The following is a 17,561-nucleotide window of genomic DNA, read 5'->3' as shown; positions in this document are numbered from 1 at the left end:
TCAGAGCACCCAAATCACTGATTCCAGAAATTGCCATGAAGTTTACACATCACAACCCTCTGGTTCTCAGACATCAAGTTCTTCCTAAGACTTCTTCCCCTCACCATAGCCCCCTGTGCTGTATCTATGTTATCTCAATTCCTTTGACCAATCAGCACATACATTAGATTTCTTAGCATTCTGCTTATATATACGGACCCACCCTGCCTCTGCTCCTTTACACAAGCCAATGCCTCCTTCCAGATGCATTTCAAAACCCACTGGTGTCTGGCAATGTAGCTGAGCACACTGCTGTCAGATGATTTATTTACTTTCTAAGTCCCCAATATTGAGTACACAGGCATTGGTCTTGTCTGGACTTGTACTAAAACTTAATGTAAATAAACAAAGACTGAGAGTGGTGAGAAATAAGGACTCTATTTCTTATTTATCAGAGATATCAGGACAAGAAACAGAAGGAGAAGAGAGCGATCCTCATAACAAGGTCCCTGGAGCCAGCCTGTCTGGGTTTGAATTCCAGCTGACCACTTGCCATTTAGATAAGTGGATGAGCATTTCTGAGTCTCTGAAGCTCATCTGCACGATGGGGGTGATACCAATTGCTGCTCCACAATGTTGATGAAGAATGAAGGAGATGGATCCAGGAATGCATAGAACAATGCGTAGGGCATGAGTTACCGTCATTGGGAAGGTCCAGATGGCAGGACATGTGAGAAAGGGTGCTAATGGGTTCCAACCATTAGCAATCTAGACTGAACTAACGCTGGACTAAGACTGTGGGCAAAGGAGTTAACCAAGTACACGTGTCCGGAGTGGTGTGGGTGTTGCCATGAGGGTGGCCCAGTTAGAAAGCTACATCTGTCACAATTCACACCGCGGAAGTAGGGATGATAACAAGGGGATCCATGAACATCACATTGGGGGCATGCACAGAGTGTCTCCAGCACAGGATACAGGCACAGGAAGCAAGAAGTGCCATGGCCTTCACTGGTAGATGGGCAGACCAAAGACACAAGAGTGCCACAGGGAAGAAAGAGTCTGGTAAACAGCCCTCTCTGGCTTTCCCAATGAGATAGGCCTGAAAGATGTATTTCCTGGCTTTCAGGCTCTGATTGGTGGTAACTAAGCAAGTACCCAGCCAACAAGGAGAAGCTGGCTCTCTGTGTAGCAGAAGCAACCGTCCTGCAGCAGCTCCAAGTACAGCCAAAAAAATGTATTAGCAAAAGTCAGAATTGTTTTGGAAAAGCAAGAAAATACTAAAATCTAAGTCCCCGTCCAGGCATTAATCAAGAGCTAATGAAAACACTGCTTCTGTATTCAAAGCTTGGGCAGCTTCTGTATAAACTAGAGATGATTTTCCTATGCACGCCACTTTGGTTGGTTACATCATGTTTCAAGACTGGTAAAGTGTACCAAGGAAAGGATGGGTAAAATAACCCAGAAAGATAGTCTTGCACAAATTAATTAATTAATTAATTAAGAACTAGTCTAAACTAAATTGAAAATCATCTTTAGAGTCTTTCCTTCTGTCTTGTTTTTCTTCTTTTTGGGACAAAGGCAACTTAAGGGAGAAAAAAATTTATTTTGGCTCATAGTTGCAGGGAGGTACTTTTCAAACATCCTGTCAGCGGGACTTGGGGCAACTGGTCACACTTCCTGACTTCCCAAAGTCAGGAAGCAGCAGGAGTTTGATGCTCAGTTAACTTTCAGAACCAAGCCAAGGGGATTTCCATCCACTATTAGGATAAGTCTTCTCACCTGAGTCACCCTGGCCAACACTGCCCAAAGGCTAATCTGTAGATCATTCCTCAGGTGTGGCTAGAGAGTGATTCTCCTAGGTGACTCCAGACCTTATCAGATTGACAATGGACATCAGCCATCACCAAATTTCATATTTTTACAATCCTGTATCAGTTTTTGGAAACCTGTTATAAACTATATTGAACAACTGAGAGGATACTTGTTAAGAAATATAAGAAATAAATTTTCTGGTGATATAAACAGAAAATACCATTTCTTACATGCAACTTTTATCTTTTAATAAGCTGTGTGGTCTAAATGCCTTTAAATATCTTTGTTTAGTCCTTAGACTAGCAATTGCTCTCAGCCATGCCAGGAGAAGTCTCTTTCCACAGTGTGCAACTATTAATATAGAGATTTGTAGCTGCTCAGAGAGCTGAGAATAAAGCTTTGACTGTTCAGCCCTAAGTAAGGTATCAATATTACACCCTCAAAGACTCAAGGAACATACCAGGGGAGGCAGAAATGTTGAAAGATCTGGAGGAGGGGCAGGAGCACTGTCTTCTGTGTATGACATGGCTAATGTAATATGAATACAGAGTAGCTATGGTTACCTAAACAAGACTAGCACCAAAAATTAAAACATAAGGAAAAAATAACACATGAGAAAGGCTGGTTAAGCTGATAGGAGCTAGTTAAGCAGGTAGGAGCTAGTTAAACTGATAGGAGCTAGTTAAGCTGGTAGGAGCTAGTTAAACTGATAGGAGCTAGTTAAGCTGGTAGGAGTGGGAGGGGGATTGAAAATGGTAGAGGATGCATATGCTCACAGTCTATTGCATATATACATGTATAAATTCACAAATATTACATCTAAAAAGAGTTTTTAAAACTGCATTTTTGTAATATGGCTCTAAATAGCACAAACACAGGCTAGTGTAAATCCTGATTTAATATTTGGTATTTAATGAATTTTAGCAAATTTAAAAAAATTTTGTTCCTACTCAATTCTTTATAGAGTTAGAAAAAGCAATATGCAAATTCATTTGGGATAACAAAAAAACAGGAAAGCAAAAATTATTCTCAACAATAAAAGAACTTCTGGTAGAATCACCATTCCTAAGCTCAAACTGTATTACAGACCAAGAGTGATGAAAACTGCATGGTATTGGTTCAGAGACAGGCAGGCAGATCAATGGAATAGAATTGAAGACCCAGAAATGAACCCACACACCTATAGCCTCTTGATCTTTGAAAAAGGAGATAAAACCATCCAATGGAAAAAAACACTGTATTTTCAACAAATTGTGCTGGTTCAATTAGAGGTCAGCATGCACAAGAATGCAAATTGATGGGACCTCATAAAACTGGAAAGCTTCTGTAAGGCAAAAGACACTGTCATTAGGACAAAATGGCAACCAACAGATTGGGAAAAGATCTTTACTAACCCTACATCTGATAGAGGGCTAATATCCAAAATATACAAAGAACTTAAGAAGTTAGACTCCAGAGAGCCAAATAACCCTATTAAAAATGGGGTACAGAACTAAACAAAGAATTCCCAGTTGAGGATTATCGAATGGCTGAGAAGCACCTAAAGAAATGCTCAACATCTTTAGTCATAAGGGAAATGCAAATCAAAACAACCTTGAGATTGCAACTCACATCAGTGAGAAGATCAAAAATTCAGATGACTACAGATGCTGGCGAGGTTATGGAGAAAGAGGAACACTCCTCCATTGTTGGTGGAATTGCAAGCTGGTACAACCACTCTGGAAATCAATCTGGAGGTTCCTCAGAAAATTGGACATTCCACTACATGAGGACCCAGCTATACCTCTCCTGGGCATATACCCAAAAGATGTGCCAACATACAACAAAGATACATGCTCCACTATGTTCATAGCAGCCTTATTTATAATAGCCAGAAGCTGGAAAGATCCCAGATGCCCTTCAACAGAGGAATGGACTCAAAAAATGTGGTACATCTACACAATGGAGTACTACTCAACTATCAAAAACAATGACATCATGAAATTCATAGACAAATGGAATGAACTAGAAAATATCATCCTGAGTGAGATAACTTAATCACAGAAAAACACACTTGGTATGCACTCATTGATAAGGGGATATTAACCAAAAAGTTTGAATTACCCAAGATGCAATCCACAGACCACAGGAAGCTCAAGAAAGATTGCCAAAATGAGGATGCTCCCACTCCTTCTTAAAAGGGGTAAAATATCCATAGGAGGGGATATGGAAGCAAAATTTAGAGCAGCGACTTGAGGAACAGCCATCCAGAGTCTCCCCCACATGTGGCCCATATATACAGCCTCCAAAACTAGATAAGATTGATGAAGCTAAAATGTGCATGCTGAAAGGGACCAGATATAGATCTCTCCTTAGAGACACATCCAGAGCATGTCCAATACAGAGGTCAATGCTAGCAGCAAACCACTGAACTGAGAACAGGACTCCCTTGGAGGGAATTAGAGAAAGTATTGAAAGAGTTGAAAAAGCTTGCAACCCCGTAAGAACAACAATGCCAACCAACCAGAGCTTCCAGGGACTAAACTACTACCTAAAGACTATACATGGACTGACCCAGGGCTCCAACTGCATATGTAGCAGAGAATAGCCTTGTTGGGGCACCAGTGGAAGGGGAAGCTCTTGGTCCTGCCAAGGTTGGACCCCCAGTACAGAGGAATATGGGGTGGGGGGCAGTAAGGGGGATGTGTGGGGGGAATACCCTTATGGGGGAGGGGAGGGGAGGGGATGGAGGCTTATGGACAGGAAACCAGGAAAGGGAATAACATTTGAAATGTATGTAAAGAAATATATCTAATAAAAATTTTAAAAAAGAATGCAAATTGACCCATTTTTATCTCCTTGTAAAAAGCTCAAGTCCAAGTGGATCAAAGACCTCCACATAAAACCAGATATACTGAAACTAATAGAAGAGAAAGTGGGGAAGTGCCTTGAAAACATAGGCATAGGGGAAATTTTCCTGAAAAGAATACCAATGGCTTATGCTCTAAGATCAAGAATTAACAAATGGAACCTGGAAAATTTGCAAAGCTTTTGTAAGGCAAAAGACATTGTCAATAGAACAAAACAGCAACTAACAGATTAGGAAAAGATCTTTATCAATCCTACATCAAATAGAGGGCTATTATCTAATATATACAAAGAACTCAAGAAGTTAGACTCCAGAGAATCAAAAATACTATTAAAAAATGAGACACAGAGCTAAAAATTAATTCTCAACTGAGGAATATCGAGTGACCGAGAAGCACCTAACGAAATGTTGAACATCCTTAGTCATCAGGGAAATGCAAATCAAAACAACCCTGAGATTCCACTTCACACCAGTCAGAATGGCTAAGATTAAAAACTCAGGTAGCAGTAGATGTTGGCAAGGATGTGGAAAAAGAGGAACACTTTTCCATTGTTGGTGGAATTGCAAGCCAGTACAGCCACTCTGGAAGTCAGTCTGATAGTTCCTTAGAAAATTGGACATAGTACTACCTGAGGACTCAGCTATACCACTCCTGGGCATCACCCAAAAGATGCTTCAACATATAACAAAGACACATGCTCCACTATGTTCATAGCAGCTTATTTATAATAGCCAGAACCTGGAAAGAACCAGATGTCCTTCAACAGAGGAATGGATACAAAAAAATGTGGTAATTTACATAATGAGGTATTATTCAGTTATTAAAAACAATGACTACATGAAATTCTTAGGCAAATGGATAGAACTAGGAAATATCCTGAGTGAGGTAACCCAGTCACAAAAGAACACATGGTGTGCACTCACTGATAAGTGGATATTAGCCCAAAAGCTCAGGATAACCAAGAAACAATTCATAAACCATATGAAGCTCAAGAAGAAGGAAGACCAAAATGTGGATGCTTCAGTCTTTTTTTTACAAGGGAGAACAAAATACTCATGGGAGGAAATACAGGGGCAAAGAGTGGAGCAGAGACTAAAGGAAAGGCCATCCAGAGACTGCCCCACCTGGGAATCCATCCCATATTCAGCCACCAAACCCAGTCACTATTGCTGATACCAAGAAGTGCTTGCTGGCAGGAGCCTGATATGGATGTCTCCTGAGAGGCTCTGCCAGAGACTTACTGATACAGATGAGGTTAGTTGAGCTAACCATCAGACTGAGCACAGGTACCAATGGAGGAGTCAGAGAGAGGAATGGAGCTGAAGGGATTTGCAACCCCATAGGAAGAACAACAATATCAACCAAGTAGAACCCCCAGAGCTCCCAGGGACTAAACCACCAACCAAAGAGTACACATGGAGGGATCCATGGCTCTAGCTCCATATGTAACAGAGGATGGCATTGTCCAGCATCAATAGGAGGAAAAGCCCTTGGTCCTGTGAAGGCTCGTTTCCCTAGTGTAGGGGAATGCTAGAGTGTTGAGGTAGGAGTGGGAGCATGCTCATAGAAGCAGGGGGAAGGGAGAGGGGTATGGAAAAGAGGAATAAGGAGAACAAAATACATAAAATATTCAATAAAAAAGAAAAAAATTAAATACTTTTGATAACAAAAATGAAGGCACAAAATACTCAAACTTATGGGACACAATGAAAGCAGTGCTAAGAGGAAAACTCATAACTCTGAGTACCTCCAAAAAATAAAGAGAAGAAGAAGAAGAAGATTTTGTTAAGTTTTTAAACAGTGTTTGCTTTAAGGAGTTAAATATGGGAGATGGTTAAGAGCAACCAGGTTAGATTTCCAACACTCTCATGGTAACCCACAATTGGCTCTAACCCTAGTTTAGGAGAACTTACTCTTGCATGCATGAATATATGCCTCCCTGTATGTATGTATGTATGTATGTATGTATGTATGTATGTATGAATGAATGTGTATGTACCATGTTCATGCCTGGGACCCACAGAGTCCACAAGAGGGTATCAGATTCCCTGACACTGGAGTTACAGAAGGTTATGATGACCATGTGGGTGCTGGGGATCAAACCCATATCCTCGGAAGAGTAGCCAGTGATCTTAACCACTGAGCCATCTCTCCACTCCATATATACAAATAAGTGGTTAATAATAGTCATTTTTGAGCTGCTCAGTGCCCATAGCCATTTAGGCTTAGGAACTCATTTCCTCACAGGCCCCCTGGGCCCTACACTTCACAATGTCTTCTGCCTCTCTGGAGATACTTTCAGTCCTTCCAGACTAAATTTTCCTAATTTTATCACTATCTTAGTGGCCTGGCCCTCAGAAGCAATGAACTGAGCAATTCTTTAACTAATAAATAGTTAATTAATTGGCCACCATGGGAATAAGAAAATGTGTAATATTTAAATAATCCTCCAACTTGTTAGAGAGAAAAGACATACAAATCTAAGTAGCAGCACTACCAGAGGAGAAAGCTTCCAGAGCCACCTTCTGCCACCAGTCTGACAATTACAGAGTGAGGGAAGGCAGGTCAGTGTGTTGGCTCCAGTGTATCACATGATGTTACCTGATATTTCCCTGCTGTGTGCAACTGGTCAAGTTAATGTCAGAGGACAATGAACCCACCCATCATGCGTCATTCGACAACACTCCATGTGTTGATCAGTGAAACAAAGAAGTTGCTACTCATAGGGTACAAGTTCTACTGGCCTTGGGCAGAAGTCTAGGAAGCATGAAGACAGGTAGAGGTGAGCAAACCTAATGTATGTAGGGAAATAGTGGTTTCTGATGAAGCTATTGCTGACTGGTGGAAACTCAGATGTGTTTAGTAGAGTGAGTCCTGATTGGCTGTTAGAAAGAAAATTCTTTACCTAATCAGTTGCTTCTCGAAACACTTCACCATCGATTGTTCAGGTAACTGAATTTAAACCCCATTCTGCTGACCAGCTGTTGCCAGGGCTGCAGAACAATTAGTCTCTTCTTGTGTTTGTGGAAACCTTTCTAAACCTTTCTAAATTTCAGTTTCTTTATAAACATCACAGGATTGTTTTTATAGGATTTAAAGTGATAATTATGACAGATAAGTAACACTGTGTTTGTCATATTACACTAAGTAGTTGGTGAAAGTCGTATGCCTGCATTTAAAACAACACTTGGGCATTCTCACTGGAAAGGTGGATGGTGCTCCTACAATGTTTGACCAGAACCTCATGAAATATTGTCATACTCTTCTTGTCAAAAGACTGAGTTTAAACAGACTTGTCTTGGGCTGGAGAGATGGCTCAGTGGTTAAGAGCACCAACTATTCTTCCAGAGGTCCCGAGTTCAATTCCAGGCAGCCACATGTTGGCTCACAACCATCTGTAATGGGATCTGGTGCCCTCTTCTGGTGTGTCTGAAGACAGCTACAGTGTACATACACATAAAATAAATGAATGAATAAATAAATAAATAAATAAATAAATAAATAAATAAATAAATAAAAACAGATTTGTGTTATCTAGGATTCTGTTCTCTTCAGCTCTTCCTCATCTCTCTCTCTGTACTCTGTCAGCAGGAGATAAATAACATGGACATATCACAGTGAGCTGAGAGAAGAGGTGTGGTGGACTAGATCTGCCTCTAGTACTTCTCTCTCACCTTGTTATAGGGATGTCCACCTTCCCCCTCCCACCTTGTGACTTGGTAAGTTGGTCATATTCCCTCCCTTAACCTTATTTCTTTGACCAATGGACATGTAGTATAAGGAGTAACTCAGTTACAGAGAATTCAATCCAAGGAGGCTTAGACCAAGTGTTTGGGCAGATCATTGTGGCAATAAGAACATGGAACAAAGGGGGTTCCATGGCAGGTAGGAAGCAGAGAAAAAGTCACAGAGGGGGGTTAGACTGGAAGACCTTCTGGTGATACACATAACACATGAAACTCCATTTCAAAAATTTACTAAAATCTTCCAAAATAGAATCACCAGTTGGAATCGGGCATTTAAGACATGAGATTCTTTGGAAAACATTTCATATCCAAACCATAATAGGTATTGCAAGCTATTATGAGTTTGTGTGACTGCATCACTGGAAACAAAAGAAGTCTTTATGCTTTGACGTGGTGGATAGAGTTGAAAACTATTGGGAGATTATTATCTATAATTAGCTGACACTCCACTGTGTGAGAAAATGAAGTGTGGTTGTCCTTAAATATGCTGCAAAAAAAAGATGAAGAGAAGACATCCAGAGTCAACAAGGTCAACTATTTCTTTCAACTAGGCAAACAAGATTAAAATTGTAAGGACAAGAATTCATCCATTGAGTCCAGCAGTGTGCCCAAACTCATCTTGTTAAATAGAACCCATAGTTGCCAGAAAGTACGCAGTAATAACTAGGAGGAAGAATCAGGCATCTCAAATAGCATTTAGCCTGAAAACTGTCAGGAAGCAAGTGAAATGTGGCTGGCCCACTTCAAGTTTTACCAATAACGCAGGCAAGTATTCATCAGGGTTGTGCAGAACTCAACAAGCAAACACATTAAGCCACGAACAAAACCCATAATGCAAAAGCCAATCCTTCCTCAGAAGGATCTGAAACATTAGTAAAACCATGATTGCTTGTCATGTACTAAGATATTTGTCAAATAATAACTATATAATTGAGTGCAGAATGACCCTCTGGCCCTCTGCATGAACTGATAAGCAAACAGGTCTTTTAATTTAGCATTGTTTGAATCAAGACAGCATTCCATTTTTTTCCTGACAGAAATAAAAAGCACTGAGGAATATTTAGCCTAACAAAAACAATCACCTGTGACTTCTTTCTGGCAAAACTTCATGGATATTTCTAACACAGAAAAAATAGAGATGGAGTACTTCTGTATGCCGCCACCATGGCCCACGCATCTCTGCATGGCATGCCATGGACTGGATCTCAGAATTCAGAACAGCCTTGTCACTCATTTCTAAGATGCACTTGGAGTGGGCCTTCTTGAATAGACTGCTGACTCTCTCACTCTTTTGCTCATATTCAAAATGCACCTACCTAACCCTGAACACCTTCTCCTTTGAGTCCAGGCCTGGGAAAGGGGGCCTCTGTTGGCAATAGAAGACAGCATTCAAGCACTAGGGCTGCTATGAATGACCCCGTCTCCTGTTTGTAGCCTGACAGCTAGGACATGGTGTGGCCTAAACATATACATATTTTCATGTTTTTTTTTCTTTCAATCACCCTTTACAATTTTTGTTGCAGCCTCTACAACAAAATGTATCTATGACATTTACATACAACCATAGATACTACAAATTGAAGCACTGTGATGGGAAAGTGGCCTTTGTAGACAGCTCTATTTGTGGCAAAGTATTGGGATTCGAAATCAGGGAGAGAAAGCCAAGTGGAAATGCAGATACTAGAAGCTGCTATTTCTGAAATTATTTATCAAGCATCAAGAATAGTCATTTACTGTGTAGAGGCACCTTCATGGCTGTTCTGTCAACATCCATTTCTGAGGTGGATGTACACTGTCTTGTGTTTTCCTTGGAGTAAGATTTTATGTGAAATGTTACCATTTTAATATTTTACATACGCCATATGTACAAAGAAATACTATTTTTATCTCTTTTTTGTTATTATAACTTGTTTTAAAACCACCCCGTGTCTTGGGTTTTGTTGGAGGCAGGGTCAGTGCTATCCTGGGCTTAAAGCCCTCACAATTTGTCAGCCAATTTGGAAATGTGTTCTGTCATTTTTATGGGAACAAGAGGCTTTTCAGAATATCAGAGCAGCATCCACAGCCCATAGAAGCTTTGGCATCAATTAAGAGGTGCAAGATCCAGACAACATTTTCTTCCTGATTTACTAACTGCCTTGTTGGCGTGCTTAAAAGAAGGGTGTTCTTTTTCACCCCAAATTCCTGAGCCCAAGCCTTAATAAGGAATGCACTCCTCCAGCACACATCCTAGATGCATTTCAGAATTCCATCCCCCCGCCCCCCCAAAAAAATCTGGCAAGAAGGAAAGATACAGAGCCAAGAATGTTCTAGTAAAGTACGCCATTTAGACTGCTTCCTTAAGCAAACCTGCTTCAGATTTATACTATTATGGAGGAAAAGAACGTTACAATGGGTCAGTGAGCAGTGGCAGCCTATTACCATTCCTGTAAGCCATTATTTTATTCACACACTATGTAGAGTCTAGTACTGAGCACAGACCCGACCTAAACATGCCTTTATCATTTACCATCTACGCTAACTTACAGAAGGAGCTTTTCAGTCTATAAATGATGATACCCAGAATAAATATAAAGGCAGTAAACATATACTTGATTGGCTTCATCACATAAAATAAGTATAATTCATCCATCCCTTCATTTATTCATGCTTCCAACAAACACCAGTGCTAAGAATACAGATGAATAGGGGGATAATATCTGTTTCCACAAGCTCAACTTCTAGAAGTGATGGAAACAATCAAGATAAACAAATGTAAAATGATGTGTGAGTTCAATAACAGTAGGGAGGAAAATACAGCGGGAAGAATTACATCGGCATAGGTGTGGCCAGGGCTATATTTTTAATTGGATGCTAAGAGAAAGATTCATTCTGAAGATGCCGGTCACATACATAAGTTATTATAACTCCTTCAGTTTTCTGTACCTAGCTTGGATCATGTACATACATATACATACATATATGTGTATGTATGTATGTATGTATGTATGTATGTATGTATTTATTTCAGGCTGAACATTGAGGTGATACCTTTAACCCCAGTACTTAGGAACTAGAGGCAAGAGGGTCGCTGAGTTTGAGGCCACTCTGGTCTACCATTCACTGTTTCAAAGAAAAAATTCAAAAACTCATTATAAAAGAGTTGTGTCTGTTGGATGTTTGTCCCAGTCTTAATAATAACAGTTAACTGTAGGTTATTAGTAGTTAAGGAACAATAATGAATGTCATACACTATGAAAGAGATTATGTGGATCATATTTAAGGTCTTTATTCTCCCAGAGTACCAACAATTTAGATAAATTAAAGAGAACACTAAAGGCCTACCTGCAACAAGGCCTGCTCACAGCAGGATCCACTGCAATGTGCAAGCATTTCGTAGAGAGATGGGAAAGGAAGAGATGGAGAATGATTTGAGCATTATGACGAGAGATGGAACTGGAGATGTGAGGGTAGTGAAGAACAGCCTGATTTAGTAGCCTGTGCTGCCACTTGAGGCCATGGTAAAGTACCAGCCCGTGTTGAGGGTCTTGTCTGAGTCTATGGCCATGCAGCAGCAGGGATCTGTGTTGATATCCATAACCTATGTTACCACCGAAGGCCAAGCCATGCAGACATCCCTGGTATGGAACACCACCTGGGCCCATGTTGATATTCAGAACTGGCCCTGCCCCTCACTGGCTGTGGTACTTGGAAGAGCTGGCTCTGCACATTTATTTGGGCAGCACAGTAGAGCTAGTCCTGGTGGTGGGAAAGCCAGCCCAGAGGGCATGAGAGCAGGAGAGTGGCCCTGCCCCTCATCTGCTTTGTGGTGGTGAGGGCAATTGAGAGCTCTTTTTGCCACTTGCCACCTGTGGCAAGCAGAAGAGCTGGTCCCACTGCTTGCTGACTACAGCATTGGGTGAGCTAACCAGGGAAGTGGAGTGCTGGCCCTGGTGGTGTGTCTGTGAGAGAGCTGGTGGGCTGACCAACTCAGCTACTACCTAGGCCCATATCCAGGGCTTCACTCCAACATCTATCACAGACAAGACCAATGGAAAATATGTAGACAAAAGGGAATACTGTGTGGTTTTTACTTCCACTTCATTTTGGGAGGAAGGAGGTTGCAAGAGCTTAGGACAGAATGTGGAGATGAGAGGGATTCAGGTTCGTGGTTTGAATTTTTTTAAAAACCAGATTTAAAAGTTTTTAAAAATAAAGAGAAACCACAGAATATAAAAAGAGTGAGATTGTAGGAGTGGTACACAGCTATCTGAGCTCTAGGAACATAGTGTGGTGCCTGCTCCGAGGTCTTCCGGACCATTGGTTTCTCCTTCTGGAGTCCGTGTTGCTCTTTGAGGCTGTGTGGTGAGCAGCAGGCTGCAAATGTCCTGGCTGCTAGGCAACGGATGAGGGAAAAGAGGGCAGCTGCTGCAGGGTAGTTCAATCCAAGGTGATGGTAGCTTTAGGTAAAGAAAGAAGAGAGACCACATCACCAGACCTTGCTTAGAGTTTAAATGAAAACTCATTGGCCTTTCAGCCATGCATTTGTTCCCAGTCAGGATCAAGAGTTCCAATAACAAATAAGGCAGTGAGTGATTGGATCCATTTGTTATTTCTTGATACCACGCTGAGGCGACCACTTAGAGGAACTCACAATCTCATTTAAAATTAGCTTTTAGTCGTGTCTCCCGGAGACGTGCACCACGGCTACTGGTGCAGTAAATCTGGATTCTCCATGTAAACAGGAACAAGAAATGTGATGTAGGAAAAGAAATGTGTGGTGTTCAGTATAAACCCAGAAATATTGTTAGATTCATAACAAATACAAAGACATGGTGTAGATTTGAACCCACAGCCTGCTCACCATGTTCAGTGCTTTCCCAACATACCCCTGGTGTTCCCATCTAGCTTAGTGTTTAGCTAATATTCTGGGTACTGCTGTTTAGGGATGAGCATTTTTAAATTGATCATTGTTAAGGAGAAGATGGGGTGAGCAAAATCGGTTGAATTAAGATGAAAATGCTAGGAAAGCAGGGTAGCACCTGGCCTTTTTTTTCCTTATTTTTTTAATTTTATTTTTCTTGAATATTTCATGTATTTACATTTCAAATGTTATTTCCTTTCCCCCCTCTCCCATACCCTTTCCTCCTTCCCCTGCTTCTATGAGGATGCTCCCACTCCCATCTCAATGCCCTGGCAGTCCCCTATATTGGGGAACTGAGCCTTCACAGAACCAAGGGCTTCTCCTCTTATTTGTGTTGGAGCCATGGGTCCCTCCATGTGTACTCATTGGCTGGGGATTAGTTCCTGGGAGCTCTGGTGAAGTCTGGTTGGTTAATATTATTGTTCTTCCTATGAGGCTATGAATCCCTTCAGCTCCTTCAGCCTTTTCTCTACCTCCTCCATTGGGATCCCTTTGTTCAGTCCAATGGTTAGCTGCAACCATCCTCATCTGTATCAGTAGGGTTCTGGCAGAGCAACTCAGGAGACACCAATATCTGGCTCCTGTCAGCAAACACTTCTTGGCATCAGCAATAGTGACTGGGTTTGGTGGCTGCAAATGGGATGTATCCTCAGGTGGAGCAGTCTCTGGGTGGCCTTTTCTTTAGTCCCTGCTCCACTCTTTGTCCCTGTATTTCCTCCCATGAGTACTTTGTTCTCCATTCTAAGAAGGAATGAAGCATCCACATTTTGATCTTCCTTCTTCTTGAGCTTCATATGATCTGTGAATTCTTTCTTAGGTATTCGAAGACAAAACAACAACCAACAGATTGGAAAAAGGTCTTTACCAATGCTATACCCAAAAAAGGGCTAATATCTAATATATACCAAGTACTCAAGAAGTTAGACTCCAGAGAACCAAATAATCTTATTAAAAAAGGGGGTACATATAATTCTCAACTAATGAATACTGAATGGTTGAGAAGTACCTAAAGAAATGTTCAACATCCTTACTCATCAGGAAAATGCAAATCAAAGCAACTCTGTCCTCCTCAAATCAGTTAGAATGGCTAAGATAAAAAACTCAGATGACAACAGATGCTGGCAAGAATGTGGAGAAAGAGAAACACTCCTCCATTGTTGGTGAGATTGCAGACTGGTACAACTACTCTGAAAATCAGTCTGGAGGTTCCTCAGAAAATTGGACATAATACTACCTGAGGACTCAGTTATACCACTCCTGGGCATACACCCAAAAGATGCTCCAGCATATAACAAGGACACATGGGTCCACTATGTTCGTAGCAGCCTTATTTATAATAGCTAGAAGCTGTAAAAAAAAAACAGATTTCCTTCAACAGAGGAATGGATAAAGAAAATATGGTACATTTACACAATGGAGTACTACTCAGCTATTAAAAACAATGACTACATGAAATTCCTAGGCAAATGGATGGAACTAGAAAATATCCTGAGTGAGGTAACCCAGTCACAAAAGAACTCACATGGTATGTCCTCACTGATAAGTGGATATTAGCCCAAGAGCTTGGCACCTAGTTTTTAATCCCAGCACTTAGGAGGTAGAAGCAGACAGATCTCTGTGAGTTCAAGACCAGCTTAGACTACACAGTTTGTTCCAGGACTATGTAGAGAGACCCTGCTCAAACAAATAAATGACTACACACTTTATGTAAGTAGAAGTGATAAGGATTCACAATGCAAATGTCAGAATCCTCTCTCAGATTTTACAACAAATATCCATGTGTGTGTGTGTGTGTGTGTGTGTGTGTGTGTGTGTGTGTGACAGAGAGAGAGACAGAGACAGAGACAGAGACACAGAGACAGAGAGAGACAGAGAGAGACAGAGAGACAGAGAGAAACAGAGACAGAGAGAGAGACAGAGAGAGACAGAGAGACGGAGAGAGAGAGAATGTGTTACATTTTTAAAAGTTCAGGGCAAGTGGGATGGCTCAAAAGGTAAAGGTGGTTGCCACCAAACCTCCACTGAGATTAAATGCCAGAGACTCACATTGTGAAGAAGATGGAGTCCTGCCAGTTGTCCTTGACCTCTCCTCCCCAAGCAAAAAAAAAAAATAAATGTAAAAGATTAAAGTCTACTTATAAAACATGAAAGTTTTCGAAGCTGTTATGTATAACATGTTATTAGTGTGACGGTGACCCTTGGAGAGACATGAACGAATGTTTGGTTTATGCAGATAGAGCCTCAGTGACTGGCCAGAGATATGGTTCCACTCAAGTCTGGCTTAACAAACCAGTGCAATATTGGGGAGCATAGGTGAGAGGTTACTTACATGAGCTATCGTGACTCAGGCAGTTAGTTGAATTGCTGAAAAGTCCAACCCAACCTAGCATGACAACAGCTTGCAAACGCTTTGTGTCTGAAGCTCTGTACACAACGTACAGGCAGCTTGGGCCAAGCAGACTCTCCTGCCAACAACTGTCACTGCTTACATAACTGTGGACTTGTAACTTTCTGGACTCCTGAGCTCTATAAAAACTTGCACAATCTCTTTCCTCCAGGACAGAGTATATCAACCCAGAGCAATGGCTACACAGCATGGCCATGGCTACATAGCACTGCAATGGCTACACAACGCTGCAACAGGTTCACAGCACTGCCATGGCTACACAGCATTGCCATGGCTACAGAGCACTGCCATGGCTACACAGCACTGCAAATGCTACACAGCACTGCAAATGCTACACAGTACTGCCACGGCTTCACAGCACTGCCATGGCTACACAGCACTGCCACGGCTTCACCAAACTGTACCTCCAAGACTAAGGATTAGAGCATGTGACACCAACCCATATTTTTACTACTCCCCCCTCTACTTCAGAATAATGCATGATACTTATTTTTCATTTATCCTTTCTTTGATTACTATACTACTTGATTTTTTTTTAGTTTTGGATCTAATCAAACATTAGCATACCATGAGTAATCTAAAACCAACCATCTTCTCTCTCAGCTTTACACTGTCAGTGTCTATCCATACAGTATGGGTAGCTGCAATCTATCACTCAAGTATGAGCAGATGTGCACACTTCCTAAAGACTGGGCCTGCCCGTCAGCACTGACTTCCCAGCTGCTGCAACCCTCTTCCCTCTGAGAAAATGTGTTGTTTTTCTCTACTGTGTTGAACAATCAAACCAGAAGTTTATCCGTTTTGTTAGTTTTAATTTTTAATACTTCTAATTCTGTTAAATCTTTTTATTGTTGTTTTTACACCAAAAGCATCCATGCATTGATCTTTACTTACCTGAAACTTCACCTGAACTATAAAGTTCATGATAGCATGCTCCAGGCAGGGCTGCTCTCAACACTGATCAATTTACTAAAAGAATAAAAAATAAAAAATAAAAATGAGGGACTGGAGAGATGGCCCAGGGGTTAAGACCTCTTCTAGAGGTCCTGAATTTAATTCCCAGCAACTACATGGTGGCTCACAACCATCTGTAATGGGACCTGATGCCCTCTTCTGTGTGTCTGAAGACAGCTACAGTGTATTCATATAAATAAATTAATTAATTTAAAACACACACACACACACACACACACACACACACATACACACACACACACCAAGGGCCTCAAACAAATTCAAGTATCTTTTTGAGTTTGTTGTTGATCCTGTGTTTTTATTTTCTTCTAAAGTTTATCATTTTATTACTTCTAGTCCTTTTCCTGAGAAAGTTGAAAGTGTGCCTTGGTCACAGATGACATAACAGTTTTAGCACACTCTCACCTCTGCGTGCACACAGCTGGTGGCATATTACTGTTTCCCCGAGCTGTTTTAATATAGGATTGAGGGTTTTTAGCCACACCCTTGCTCCTGTAGAGTGTGGGCTGCTGGTGTTCTCTGAAGTGCTCAGTTTCCCTTCATCCCCTGGTCTGAACTGTGGGAAGATCCTGTTCCTTCTCTGTGTTGTTCCAAAGTGCAATTCAAACATGACCATGCGCAGTACACAAATGCACAGCAGTGTTGGGCTTCACAGTTGTCTCTCCTCGCCTCAGTTTAATCAGCCTTTCTGGATCTAGATAGCAGGATATTTCATCAGCTCTGTGCCTTCGTCATCTGTTCTGGAATGTTGCTCTCCATGTTCTTTTGTTTTTTGTTTTTTTTTTTAATCTTTATGTTCCTTTATTAGAGCAAGATTCCTGACATGTACAGTAATGTATTTACTAAACAGAATCTTAAGTCCTGTGCAGAAATTAAACACTATCCATGTA

Source organism: Rattus rattus, chromosome 3 (assembly GCF_011064425.1).
Source record: "Rattus rattus isolate New Zealand chromosome 3, Rrattus_CSIRO_v1, whole genome shotgun sequence".
Classification (NCBI taxonomy): Eukaryota; Metazoa; Chordata; class Mammalia; order Rodentia; family Muridae; genus Rattus; species Rattus rattus.
Note: the sequence above shows the minus strand (reverse complement) of the source record.